Source organism: Psammomys obesus, unplaced genomic scaffold (genome assembly GCF_907164565.1).
Source record: "Psammomys obesus unplaced genomic scaffold, mPsaObe1.curated_primary_1811, whole genome shotgun sequence".
NCBI lineage: Eukaryota > Metazoa > Chordata > Mammalia > Rodentia > Muridae > Psammomys > Psammomys obesus.
Genome location: NW_026596240.1, coordinates 11719673 through 11734885, shown reverse-complemented (window position 1 = coordinate 11734885; position 15213 = coordinate 11719673).

The following is a 15213-nucleotide window of genomic DNA, read 5'->3' as shown; positions in this document are numbered from 1 at the left end:
GGGGTTCCAGACAGTTGTGAGCCACGCTGTGTGTTCTGGGAATTGAGGCCAGGCCCTCTGCAAGAGCTGCAAGTATTCTTAACTGCTGCCGCATTTCTAGTTCTGTGTCTACAGGCTTTTGTCAAAAGCTTATATGTGGATGTAAAATATGCACAGCAAACTGTCAGTTCCTTATACAGATGGCAATTCAGCAGGAAGAGTTCATCCCTCAATAATATACATACACGGCTGTTTTTTTCCAAAATAGAGGGTGCCAGGTAAACTGCTGAGTCAGAAAGAGTTGCTAGAACTTAAAATTTATCAACTCAATAATTGCTTCCTTCTCCAAATAGTCATGTTTAATTTTTTTTTTAACCTCATAGTCAGTTCTCTTTAAAAGTATGATTGGGTACATGAAAAATAAACCTTCAAGTGAAGGCTGCAAAATCCAGACAGAGACAGTTATAGCTAGGAACAGAGATTTTTTTCAGATTTATTTTTTAATCTCATGTGAATGTGTGTGAGCCTGAGTGCATGGCTGGTGACTGAGGAGGTCAGAAGAGACTGTCAGATCCCCGGAGCTGGAGTTATATCTATACGGCTGTGAGCCACCATGTGGGTGTTGGAAACTGAGCCTGGGTCTTCTCAAGACAGCCGGTGATCTTAACCTCTGAGACATCCTTCCAACTCCAAAGAGTTCCAGGACCAAAGATTTTTTTCTTTTTTTTTAAGCAGAGAAAAACTCATGTATCGAATTTATTCAGTAACTTTGAACATTCTATTGTCTTTGACTCCCTATGCCTGAGCTCACATTTCAAGGGTTGGGAGCAGCTCTTTAGTCACCTACTGTCCCTGATGTCACCAAAAGAGGGACCCCAGACCCTTGAGCATGCCTTATGTATAGGGATTTGGCATGGAATCATTGCCAGGAAAGTTCTAAAGGGACAAGAACTCTGTGGAAGGCAGTTTGACCCACATTAGTGGTTTCAGATAGGACTTACCCCTTGATCCAGTTACTTCATTTCTAAGTTTTATTATAAAGAAAAACCAGAGATGTGCAAGGGGATTTAGAAAATTTTTTAAATGCCTATCTGTCTGCATGTGAGCTATGTGCATAAAATGCCCATGGAGTCCAGGAAAAAAAAAACAAAAAACAACCCTCCATTTCCCTTGGAACTGGAGTTCCAAGTAGTCGTGAGCCACCACATGTGTGTGCTGTGCCCAGGATCCTGGTCCTCTGCAAGAGCAGCAAATGTTCTTAACCACTGAGCATCTCTCCTGCCTTGGGCATTGGAATTTTGCTTATGAGGACTGAACTTTAGTTTTATATACTGTCTTAGTTACTGCTCTATTGCTGTGAAGAGAGACCATGACCAAGGCAACTTATAAAAGAAAGTATTTAATTGGGGGCTTGCTTACTGTTTCAGAGTCCATGATCAGTGTGGTGGAAAGCATAGGAGCAGCTAGTCACACTTGGTGTTAGAGAGGTAGCTGAGAGCTTATATCCTGATTCCCAGGGAGGAGGCAGAGAGAGAGAGAGAGAGAGAGAGAGAGAGCTGGTGTATGTTTTGAAACCTCAAAGTCTTCTCCAGTGATGTACCTCCTGCAACAAGGCTACATCACCCAAGCCTTCCTAAACAGCCCTCCAACTGGGAACCAAATGTTCAAAAGCAAGACTCTGTCTTAAAATCAATCTCTTGCTCTCTCTCTCCCCCACCCCCACCATGTGTGTGTGTGTGTGTGTGTGTGTGTGTGTGTGTGTACTGTGAATAACACTCAAGATGATCATTAGCCTCCACATACAAAGAGGGGAGGGGAGGAGAACTGAGGGAGGGAGGGAGAGGGGGAGGGAGAGAGGGAGAGAAAAAGCAGGAGAGAGAGAGGAGCAGGAAAGAGAGATAGTAGCATAGCACTCTTACAATTGCTTAAGATTTTCTTTTCTCCACTTTTCAGCATTTCTAAATCTTTATGATTAATGTATTTCCCTTCCACACAAAGGAATACACTTTAAAGCAAGGTTCTGTACATTGGAAAATCAGGGGCACATTATGAGATTTGCATTTCAACACGAATGTGGTTGGAATGATTCCTTTGGCATCTCCTGGAAAGAGAAAAAATTATCATGCAAAGCCTTTCTGTACCATAAAAAGTCTTAATACAGGCACTCTGGTGACAACACCAGTCTACATGACAATGTGGACAAGAGAATTTCCCCAAGGCCCCAGATGAAAAGCTACAGGTAAGAGGGAGACCTGTTTACTATAGGAATGAGCCCCCAATAGGCTGTCACTCCCAAGTAGTCAGCCCTAGACACATGTAGATACAGGCAAGAATGAATAAACTCAGTAGGTTGTACACACACACACACACACACACACACACACACACACACACCACACCATGTAACAATAATGAAAAAATGAGGTTATGAAATTGGAAAGGGGTGACGGGGGAGTTGGAGGGGAGGAAGGGGCAAAAGCAACAGAGATGCATCCTTCACGTGTGATGTTTTAAATAAATAAGTGGATCACAAATGGCTTTTTAAAGCATACTTGTTCGTTTGCTTTGGATCCCAGGTGCAGAAGTGTGAGTTACTCCCTGCTGACTTCCCTGGGACAGACGGAGTTTTAGACAGCACTCTAAAAATCTGGCTCTCTTCTGGAGCCCTCTCCTCGCTCTTCTCCAGCTGGGCACCCTCTCAGGTCCCTAATGTCACAGAACCCCCTCTGGTGACTGCGTGTTTTCTGGGCTTACCATTTTCTTGAGTTCTGCAAATACAGCTATTTATAGGGCGTTGCTGTGAATCTCATTGGCTTCTCAGCACGGGCGGCACCATGCTAGGACTTGGGAAGTCATAGAGACCTGTCACATAGCTCAGTTCTCACTGCAGAGCAACTGTGAAAAAGCGCTGCTTATGCGGGGAATCGCTCTGGGTGCCAGCTACAGGCCGGGAAGCTCATTAGATTCCCTTGCATCAGATATGGCCGAGAAAGATACCGAATTTTATAATATATCAGTTTCTTTCATTATCAAAGAGTCTGTGATGATTTGTTAAAGCTATAAACACAGAAAGAGGAGTGAAAGGAAAAACTCTCTTCTTCCAAGGACACTAGGTGTCAGGCTCTCAAGAACATGCCTGCTGCCTTAGGGCGACTGCCTTGCTCCTCCACTGAGGAGCTCCTCTTTTAGAAGATGATGAGATCCAATCAGTACGTGAAGATGAAGGCCACCTCCACCCCAAGCTACCGAATCAGAAACCAGGAGCACTGGAGCACCAGAAGAGCTGGTGCAGGTGTGAGGACATGGAACAATTTGTGCTCTATCAAACCCTCTAGGCGATTGGGACTTAAAATTCACCACCTCCACCCTAAGGTTGAAGACATTCTCTTAGGCTGTTAAAATGTTACAAGTGCTGGATGGGGAGTTGGCTCAGAGGACCAGAATTCAATTCCCAGCACACACACACGGCGGCTAACCAACATTGGCAACCTCAGTTCCAGGATATCCATCATCCCCTTCTGACCTGAGGGCGCCGGGCTCCCACATGTGGTGATGCAGAGACACAAAACACTCGTGAGTGCAAGCAAAACACTCGTACACATAGAATAAAAACATCTAAAAAGATTTAAAACATTGTTATAATCAAGACATTGAACAACATGCCCTACTCATTTTCCTCTCTCTGACCCAGATCCAGTCAAGGGTCGCTTGCTAGGTTTCGTTGTCATGCTCACTGCTTTAGCCAGGTGTGAACCGTCTGGAGGCTGACGGCACTGACAGTGACAGGCCCAACCGGCGCCTCATCCCGGTTGTTGTGTAAGCAGCCAGACTGAGGCTAATGCCATTTGGAAAGAGGCAACTTCAATTAAAAAACCTACTTTTCCAGATTGGTCGATGAGCCAGTCTGTGGGGCATTTCTTGATTGGTTATTGGCATGGAAGGGCCCAGCTCACCATGGGCAGCCGTTCCTGGGCAGGTGGCCCCGGGACATAGAAGCAGGCTGAACAAGCACAAACAAACATGTTTGCAATAAGCGTTTTCCTCCCTGGCTTCTGCTTCAGTTCCTGCCTCCAGGTTCCTGTCTTGAGTTTATTCCCTGGTCTCTTCAGGATGAACTGCAGCTATACGCTAGAATAAGCACCCTCCTTCCCAGGTTGCTTTTGGTCCATGCTGTCCTTGTCACAGAAATAGAAAGCAGAGTGAGGAGGCAGCAGAGCCAGAAAGCTAGCACAAGACTTTGTCTTGGCCTCAGCAACAGTATCTCTACCCTCACCACACACCTGATGGAAACTGAAGGCTCACAGAGGTGGGCTGGAGCTCTGTAGACCTAACCTGGCATCAGAGTCAGGTCCAACAGATATATACACAACACTCCCTCCTCCCTCCAACAATTGTACAGTAAGTGTCCCCACAGCCTGTGGGGTACTCTGAAGGATAAATCATATGAGATGCAACAGAACAACTCTTACTATTTGTTTTAAAAATGGGAAATATATTGAGTATCTTCCCTGATCACGATTCAAAATGTCCAGTAACAAGAAAATTCTGGAAAATTCAAAAATGCATACAATTAAATAATAATGTATTCTTGATCAACTGATAGATCAAGAAAGAATCTGAGAAGACATTTTAAGTCTTAAATAAATGAAAATGGAGACATAGTTTCAAAACCTATGGAATCCATTAAAAGTAGAAATAATGGGGACATTTGTAACCTCAATATAGAAAGAAAGAAATGAGGAGATCGCCATAAACAACCTCAAAGAACTAGAAAATCAAAATCTAATCAACTCAATTTTAGAAAAAGAAAGTAATACACTTTAGGCAAAACCGAACGAGTTAAAGAAAAAAAAAAAGAATGTCATCAATTAACAGAAAAGTTGGTTATTCGAAAATACATTTGACAAACCCTTAACTACCTTAAAAAGAAGAGAGAGAGAGAGAGAGAGAGAGAGAGAGAGAGAAGGCTTGGATGACTACAAGTAGAGATGATAAGATGTTGTAAGTTAGATGACAGAAATGCAAAGAAGTTTGAGGTAATTGTGTTCAACTCTAGTCTGACAGATCTGATACCTAGAAAAGTAGATTCCTGTATCAGCCCATCTTAACAAGGCATAAGAACTACATCAGGGGAGCAGGTTAATAGAAACTGACAAGACTGAGTCGTTAAGGAATGTTCTAGAACCACTATGGCATGCTAGCACACATCTAAAGAAACAGCAATTCTATGGAGGAGATTTTCCAAATGCGTTCTTACGGAATGGATGGCATTGCCCTGATACTCAAAGAAGGCAGGGATCAAACAGCAGCAACAAAACGCTGTTATCCCGGAGGAACAGATTCAAAAACCAGCAGCACATTAAACTGCCATCTGCTGTGATCGAGTGAGTTTCATCCTGGGGTGCGAAGACGGTGCAACATAAAACGTCATGAGCATGATACGTAATACAGCAGACTGTAGGAAAACCACAGTCATCTCAACACATGGAGAAAGGTAGTAGGTAAAATTCACCGTCCTCCACTATCAAAACTGGAAAATAGGGCAGAGAAGAAAAGGAGCTTAGCATCGTAACAGCCACATGTCAATCAGCAGCTAACGCCATTTTGCCTGGGGGAAAAGATGGAGATCTCTTAAGGATCTGGGACAAAACAAGGACATGAGTGTTCACTCCTTCCATCAAACGGAGCACTGGAAGTCCTGGCTGGAGAAGGGAAAGGAGCAGCATTCATGGAGAGGGGAAAGGTAGGTCTGTAAGATTGCCGCTTTGCAGATGCCCTAACCTCTTAAAAGATGCGGGGTGTGGGCGGGGGCTGTTTGTGTGTATCTGGTGTGTGTGTTGTGTGTATGTGTTTGTATGTGTGATGCTGTGTGTGTGTGTATGGTGTGTACGTGTGTGTGGTGTGGTAATTGTATATGGTGTGTGTTGTATGTATGTGTGTATGGTGTGTGTGTGTATGGTGTGTGTGTTGTATGTATGTGTGTGTGGTGTGTGTGTGTGTGGTGTGTGTGTTGTATGTATGTGTGTGTGGTGTGTGTTTGTGGTGTGATATGTGTGCTTGTGTGGGTATGCTTTGTGTATACACAGTAGTTAACCCCAAGTGTCATTTCTCAGGAGCTGCGCATCTTACATTTTGAGACAGGCTCTCTCTCAGTAGCCAGAGCTCATTGATTTGGCTAGTCTGTCTGTTCCCCAATTGCTGGGCTGCTGGGACATTCCAGGCCTTTTATGTGGGTGCTGGAGACTGAACTCAGGTCTTTGTGCTTGTGTGGGAAGCACTTCACCAACTGAGCCAGTCATCTCTCTAACCCTTAACTTGGTCTTTTTTTTCCTGTGAACTTTTTATTAAATATATATCATTTAATGGTAGTCACCAGCTGGGTCACAGTCTTACACACATTTCCCCCTTATTTCAGTTTCTTCCATTGTATTATGTCTCTCCATTTTATTAAAAAATTTAAGTTCCCTTTACATCCTCATCGTAGCCCCTCCCTCCTCTCCTCCTGGTCTCACCCTCCCTCCCTCTTCCCCTACTCCTAAGGGGGGGCACACCACCACCACCACCAACCCACCCTACCACACCAAGTCGCGTCAGGACTGAGCTCATCTTCCGCTGTGCTGTGGCAAGGCAGCAAGGGGAGGTGTTAGAAAGGCAGACAACAGAGTCCATGTCAGAGACAGAGTCCATGTCAGAGACAGCCCTTGCTCGCCTTCCTTGTGGACACGCATGAAGACTAAGCTGCCCATCAGCTACATATGTGTAAGGTACATGTGTGTTAGGTCCAGTCCATGAGTGGTCCTTGGTTGATGTTTCAGTGTCTATAAGCTAGGCCCAGGTTATTTGGGCCTGTGGAGTTCTTGTCCCTTACAGGTCCTTCTATCCTCCCCTCTCTCACTCTTCTACATGACTCCCCACACTGTGCTAATGTTTGCCTGTGAGTCTCAACATATGTTCTGATCCCCTGCTGGGTGGAGCCTCTCAGAGGACAGCTGCGCTGGGCTCCTGTCTGCGAGCATAGCAGAGTATAATACTAGTGTTAGGGGTTGGCTCTCTCAGGTTGGGCCAGGCACTGGTTGGACATTCCCTCAATCTCTGCTCTGTCTTTATCCCTGCACATCTTGTAGGCAGTGTAAATTTTGGGTCAAAGTCTTTGGTGGTGGGTTGGTGTTCCCCTCCCTCTACTAGGAGTCCTTTCTGGCTAGGAAGTGGCCTCTTCAGTCTCCATGATTCCTATTACTAGGAGTCTCATCTAGAGTCACCCCATTTCTTTCCAGGAGCCTATCCAACATGGTCTTATAAAATAGGAAGCCTAAAGATTTTACAAACCCCCTTTTTGAGTTAATACTAATTAGAATAAGTTTAGTGTTTTCAGGATACAAAATTAACATACAAAATAATAGTGCTGCTAAATATCAATAGTATAATATGTGCAAAGAAAGCAAGGAGATAGTGCCATTTACAATGAACACACAAGTACATAGGGCTAATGTGACCAGAGTGGTGAAATATATCTAAAATGAAATGTAGAAAAGACTGAACAAGGATGCAAACACACACAAATGGAAACACGTCTTCCATGCAGGATTAGAACATCAATATTAATAAAGTTATTATATTACTCAAAGAGAGACTACACATAATGACAATAAAATTTGTATTTCACAGAACTAAGGGCTGGAGGGATGACTCAGAAGTCAAGAGCACTTGCTGCTTTGCCAGAGGGCCTGAGTTTGGTTCCCAGCACCCACATGGGACCCTCACAACTTTCTGTAACATCCAAGGAATCTGATGCCCTCTTTTGGAATCTTTGGGGACCTGCACCCATGTATAGAGGCACACAGAGAGGCAACACACACATACACACACACACAGAGGAAATAATTTTTTAAGCAAATCTTTAAAAAGCTAGAAAGAAATTTGAACCTCTTCACTATGGAGACATAAAACATTTGAGAAACTATTTTTAACTTTAGCATTATACAGTATACACATGTTTCAAAACAGCACATGGTACTCCCAAACAGATGCCATTTTTATTCATCAGTTAAAACAAGCGTAAATCTTAAAAAGCAAATAACATTGTTTCTGCATTGTTTCTCTCACTGCTGTAATTGGTACATTGTTCTGCGCTGTTTGTCCCAGGAGTCTGTGCTCATTGTCATATAGCAGTCCATTATTTGAAAATATCAGATTCACTGTTGATGGATGCCTGAATTGTTTGGCTTCTGGCAGTAAGGATGATGCCATTATATATTTTCAGTGCAGATCTGGGCATTTTTGTTGGATACATGCCCAGGAATACAGTTGCTGGGTCATAGAGTTTGCTCAATTTCAGTTCGCATGTACAAACACGTACTTGCTGATGCCAACTGCATGCACTTTAAGGCTGTCCCACGCTCTTGGAAATGAATAGTATCATCAGTCTTTTTAATTGCTATCATCTCAAGGGCAGATCCCATTTTAGTTTTAGCTGGTATTGCTCTGATGAATGGAAGAATGCGGTTGGGTACATTTCCGCCTCATCTCGGTAGAGTCTGTTGTGGCTGTTTGCCATTTTAAAACTGGTTGCTCCCTTTTTAGTGGTTCACAGTAAGTCCTGCATACGCAGTGGGATAGATTCTTTTTTTTCTGTGTTTGTATTGAAGATTTTTGTCTGCTCTCTGTTTTCTTTCTTTCTTTATTTTTCTCTCAAAACTGGGACTCAAGTCCAATGCCTCTGCTATTGGGCTATTGGGCTCCATGCCTTTATCTTTGGGCTCCATGCCCAACCTTTATCTTTTGTGGCTCAAAATTCCTAATTTTACTGTATCACAACTTACCCCTTCTTTCTTCCTTTGATAAATTCTTTTTGGCTTTGAGAAATTTCTGCCTGCAACAAGTTCCTAAAAATGTCTGCCAGTTACCTTCCCTTAATTTGTCCATTTTCACTTTTATATCTAGACCTCTACTCACCCTGGCTGGCTTTGTCTGCTGTTTTCTGGGCTGTAGCAAGGCAGGGACACCGTGCTAGGAGGCCGTGGCATCCAGGAAGCAAGCAATAGTTAACCGGATGTTCCCAGCCCCAGCTTCATCCAGGAGGACCCTGTTTTCTATAGTTTCAGCAGCTCCCAACAGTCAGCGCAAACTGGAATCTATTTGAGCATTGATTGTATTAGAAGCCTTATGATCTTATCGTCTCTGAAAACACCCTCTTGGTCACAGACAGAAATTTGAGTCCACTTATCTCCTGGTATCTCTCAATCTACTCAAGTGGGCCTTCAAGATTAACCATCCCTTAAAAGGTTAAGAGCCCTCTCCTTTAGTGTAGGTATCGACTGGCCTAGAACTTGAAATAATGCTCTTTGCTTAGTCTTCCTGGCTGGGATGAGGTGGAAAGCTGCCTCCAGCCCATGACTTTCTTGACAGAAACCTCGGAAACCAGGAGTGAAAATAAAGTATCCTCCTTTCACTGTTACTCGCAGATGCTGGGGCTGTGGCCAGTAATCAAATATCTCTGCTATGGGGGACTTTCTCCTAAGTCTCTGTCATGTTCTGTTGGAGTGTTTGCACGGGATTGTACCCACACCTAACTGCTGAGCCATCTCTCCAACACGGCTTTATGTTTTGATGTAGGTGCATGTCAGGTTCATACCTATTTAAGATAGATAGATTTTTCTGTTAAATTCATCCTTTTATCCTTATGAATATACCTGTTAATCCCAAGATTTGTGTTTTGCCTTTGGGTTTACTCTGTGTAATACTGGCAAAACTACAACTTTCTTTTAGTTAGTATTTTCAGTTTATGGGTTTTTTTTTTTAATTCAGAATCTTGGTTTTTAAAATATATTTCTAGTTCTCTGTTGAATTTTTTAATCTGGTTATTTAATTTATTAAGCACATCAATTGTAACATTTTTATGTTATTCAGATATCTAAATAACTCATGTGTTTATTACTTTCTCTTGATTTTTAGTCAGTTTGCATTCTTTGTGTGTTTTAATTTTCTTTGTTACACACACACACACACACACACACACACACACACACACACACACACTTACTCAAGACATAGAACAATGCTGTATTCTACTAACACCAGAGGAGAGTTATGGCTGCTCTTGACCTACAGCTGAAATGACTGTAATCCAATCAAGACTCGAGCTGATTAGGAGTGACAACTGAGTGTGTGAGGCCTGGTCTATTTTCAATGTACTGCTCTGAGAGAGAGAGAGAGAGAGAGAGAGAGAGAGAGAGAGAGAGAGCCATAAGTATACTGTAGAAGACAGCAACTAACTTGCAATAGTCTGGTCTCTCTCCTCACATTGTGTGGGTTCCAGGGATCAAACTCAGGTCATACAGCTCAGCAGCAAGTGCCTTTACCTGCTGAGCCATCTTGTTGGTCCTCATTCATTCTTCATGATCATAGAATTCCATATTTTTTTGTTGCTTCAGCACCAAAAACTCCTAAAACGTCTTCTTGATTCTCCAGCTTCTCAGTCACTGTGATTCACCTCCTTCCTGGGGACTTTGTTGCTGTCCAGCTCTCTGTGTGATGACAAACCACACTAGTGAACACAAAGAGAGTGGACACTTTGTCAGTACTGTCACCACTGTCAGAGTCAAGGTTCAGTGTTTACAGGCTGGGGAGAGACCTATGTTGCTAAAGTTTATAAGCATGAGGATCTGAGTTCAAGCCCTAGCATTCACAGAAAAGAAAAATCTGAGGGGAACTGCAATTGTAATTCCAGTGATGGGGGTAGAAACAGGAGGAGCCCTAGGGCTTGATGGCCAGCCAGGCTCCCTGAATCATCACTAACTTATAACTTCCTTTTCTAACTATTGTCTGTGTCATGTTTAAAAAGAACTTTTTGGTATGAGAAGATTGCATCATGATTATTTTATCTTATAGTTTTACAATAGTCCTTAATTCTCCCATAGAACCTCCTGGGGATCTTGAATTCTTAGCTATTATTATATCATGGCCAGATTCTCTTCTGCATCAGAGTTCCTTTCTCAGCTGGAAAATCACAGACTTCAGATGTTTTATGAAGTTTAGTTATAGCCTGGCCTCGGTCAAGGATGCTTCTAAAGAAGTTTCGGCCAAATTATGTAAGCCATTTGCTTTTTAATGTCTGCATGTGATACCATTTTCATTGACTGTTTAAAATCCATCCCTTTCTCCACTAAGCAACTAGAATTAACAGGAGCTCAGGAAACCTTCTGTGGCATGTTCCAAAACGGATTAGACTCTCCAGGTAAATAAGGTTACTTTCTTCACAATCTTTACGAGCCACCTGCAGCTGGTCTTATCTGCTCTAACACGGTACACAATGATTTGCTGGCTTCCTATCAAACAATGTAATACATTTTGTCCTGGAGTGCTATGTAATCGGTATTAATCAGATCATTAGAAGTGTGGTACCCTGAGCATTCAAATGTCTTGACTTTTTTCCCTCACAACCATAACTGGGAAAGCATATGGTCTGTGGCTTTTGATAATGATCCAATTGGAGGCCAGTTCTCTAATGGAATTCCTTGGATAACTAACTGTCGGCCAATCCTTCCATGGGAGCACCGAGTCATTTAGCTTTCTGGAGAGCATGCTGCTGCTTTGAACACTCTCACAGCACATTCTCATGGAGAAGATTGTTTTGCTTTAAGCCTCAAGCACTCGCTTTCAATCTTCCCTTCACATTTCAGAAACAGAAAGGTCATCAGAGTTAAATTTGTCTGTACTTAGCCCATGGGCTTTGCTAGAAGAATGCTGGGGATGAAAGTGAATGGAAAGTTGTATTTCCTGCTTCATGTTCTGATAGAGAAACTACTGTGATCAAGAGAGCATTAATTAGGTGCGTGCCATCAGCTACAACCTTTAAGGACCTCAAGTTTGACCCAATCAAGGTGTATCTGCTCTTGCAATTTCCATGGGGCATGAACACTCACCAGAGCTGACTCTACCAACCTTTAGTGTGTTGAGACTTTCAGTGTCACCAAACCAAGATTAGTGGTTTTTGTTCACATTAGTGCCATTTGTTCACTCAACAAATATTGGCCTGCCAGAGTATTTAAACAGGCCCCTGCCATGCTTAAGGTTTCTATTGTTGTGATGAAATACCATGACCAAAACCAAACTGGGGAGCAAAGGGTTTATTTGGCTTATGCTTCTACATCATTGTTCATCATTGATGGAAGTCAGGACAGGAACTCAAAAAACAGGCCATAAATATGGAGGCAAGGGCTGACTCAGAGGCCATGAAATGTGGTGCTTACTGGCTTGCTCCTCATGGCTTGCTCAGCCTGCTTCTTATAGAACTCAGGACCACCATTCCTGGGGTGGTTCCCAGTGGACTAGGCCTTCCCTCAGCAATCATTAATTAAGAAATTTCCCTACAACCTAATCTTATATAGGCATTTGCTCAGCTGAATCTCCCTTCTCTCAGATGACCACAGCTTGTGTCAAGTAGACATAAAGCTAGCCAGCACAGTCCCTCTTTCTAACAAGTGGGAAATACAAACAGAAAAATGAAATGTTGTATGGCATGCGCTGAGTCAGAGGAAGCATGGAACGTGAAAATCCGGTCTGGCCTTCGGTTGGAGAGTCAGGTGGCCTCACAATGGATGACACTGGAGCTGCAGCCATGCAACAGTAAAGAACATCCCCCAAATCCCAGTGGCTCAACTGGCAGAAAGGTTTGGGTTTTTTCTAAATTATTTTGCAAGAAGCATTTTTTATTTAAATTATCTATTTTTGTGCGTATGTGTGTGCATACCTGAGTGTGTGTGTGTGTGTGTGTGTGTGTGTGTGTGTGTGTGTGTGTGTGATGGTGTGCTTCTGGAAGCTAGGGACAACCCTCAGAAGCTGGTTCCCTCCCTCCACCACACGGGTCCTGAGGATTAAACTCAGGTCATGAGGCTCAGCATCAGGTACTCTCACTAGCTGAGCCATCTTGCTGGTCCTTGTTGAAACTATTTTAATAGCATTTCCTCATGGCACAGGTCTCCCAATCTTATACACAGATGGAAGTCTAGGGAGTGTTCTTGCCCAGGAAGGAAGAACATGAAGAAGTATTGAACGTATAGCAACACTTCTGCCACAGCCCATTCTTCTGGTCACCAGATGTTTGACTACTTCTTTATTTCACACGTAGGATATAATCCAATCCTTTTGAGTGAAATCAGCATCCCAGCCAAGTAAATAATTAAGCTCAACATTCAGAATCTCAGGATAAATCATATACTAATTGGATTCTCTTGATCGGGAGGCATATGAATTAGAAACTGATAAGTACCTGCTTTCAGTGTGTGATTATGAAACACCATAGGAGAAGTCAACACAAACATTCTCATTGGTCAAAGAGCAGGATAAGGAGAGACAAAACAACTGATCCTTTGTGGCTGCGGTGAAGCCCTGCTTATAAACCTTCTGGTCCTTTAACTCAGGGGAGTGTTTCTCTCAGAGAAATTTTCCTCTTCAGGGACCGTTTAATGATGTCTAGAGCTGGTTTTATTTATTTATTTATTTATCTATTTATTTATTTGTTTATTTATGACAACTGAGGAAGAAAGCTGCTTCCATGGAGTAGGCAGAGGTTCAAGAACATCTTACAAGGCACATCCTTGGGATGAGTTTTCCATTGGTGTAACAAACAACTAAGATAAATTAATGTAAATATTTGGGCACATAGTTTCATGGTTTCAGTGCATGGTCAGGTGATCCTATTGCTTTTGGCTGATGAGATCACAAATCACGGTGTGTGTCAGAGAACACGTGGTAGAACACAGCTGCTTACCTCATGGAAGCTGAGAAATGAAAGAAAGTGGGGCTGGGCTCCGATATGCCTTCAGTGCTGTGCCTGCAGCTATCATGGTTCTTTCCATGAGGCAGCACTTTGCCTAGGAAGTACCAGTTCTCTATGGAACCAGAGGCTAATCACTCAGAGGCCCGTGGGAACACCTGTGCATGCAGGACAATTTCCTGATAAAAGAAATCTCACACCTCAAAGATCAACAGCGAAAAGGCTGGGGAACCCCAACCTGAAGATGAAGAGGCTTTTTTGATGAGGTCACAACCTGCTGCCTCACCCACTGTGGATTGTGGCCCCTAGTTCACTCCTCAAGGCACTTCAGACTTTTCTGTTTTCCCCATGGGCAACATCTGGACCAAACATTCAGGGTATGTCTTCACCAAACACTTCACAAATGTCAACCCCATAAAACTGGGTGCAGAGGGAAGGAATGTTAGGTAATCTTGATGCCTTGGATAGTTGAGTTTAAGTTTGCTTCTTGCTTCTTTGACAGTTCAACTCTTCTTGAAACATAGCTACTGGATTCTTGACATTGGGCTGTGAGCCTACACTTTAACAGATGAGCTGTCTCTCCAGCCCATGATTCGGATCTGTGTTCTTGGTTACAGTACCTCACAAGACATGGCTCCAGTTACCTCTTTTTCTTTGCTTCGTCACCTCTCAAACTCTCCATGGAGAAGATCCTGGATTCTGGGAGAGACGTTGTTCACAGTGGAAGAGCTTCCCATCCACCCTGATTTCTGACATGGAACTGAATTTCAATGGGACGCTGACATGCCTTGATTTTACCAACATACTCTGTTCCTACTCAGGGAATTAAAAATGGCTTTTCCTTTAGTCCTTGGTGGCCAGGAGATTTTGATCTATCTTTGCTCTTTCTGTTTAATTACTTCCTGCTTCATCTCCCCAAGTAAGTTCTTGCCAATTCAGCCAAATAAATAATACGCATCATTAAGTGTCTTCTTTTCAATAATTTCCATCAGAGCTGAACAGCTTCGCTTTGGAAATTATTTCCAAGTCATCTCAGAAAACAGCTATCTAGTAATATGTCACTACTTTACAATGTGGACTAGCACTGTCAGGACCTTGAGTATCAAATGCCTTATGCTTGTCATCAGTGCTAAGACCAGCTCACATGTACCAGGTTTTTACTATGGTAGTGCAAAATTCAGCCATAATTTTCGTGCAAGACGATTGAGGCCACAGGATCATACTGTGTTGTTACTATCCTGGGGAGACATGAACAAGCAGCTACTCACCCAATAAAGGAGAACAATGGCAAACCAAAATGAACATCACATTAATGAACAAATGAGCTCAATGGGGTTGCTTTCGGAGGATGAATGAGCAGAGATGACTCAAAGGCAACTGCACCGCCAAAAGCCCACCCCAGCATGGGTGACAGCTCCTGAAAGCTGGGAACGTGGGACACAGCCCACCCCAGCATGGCT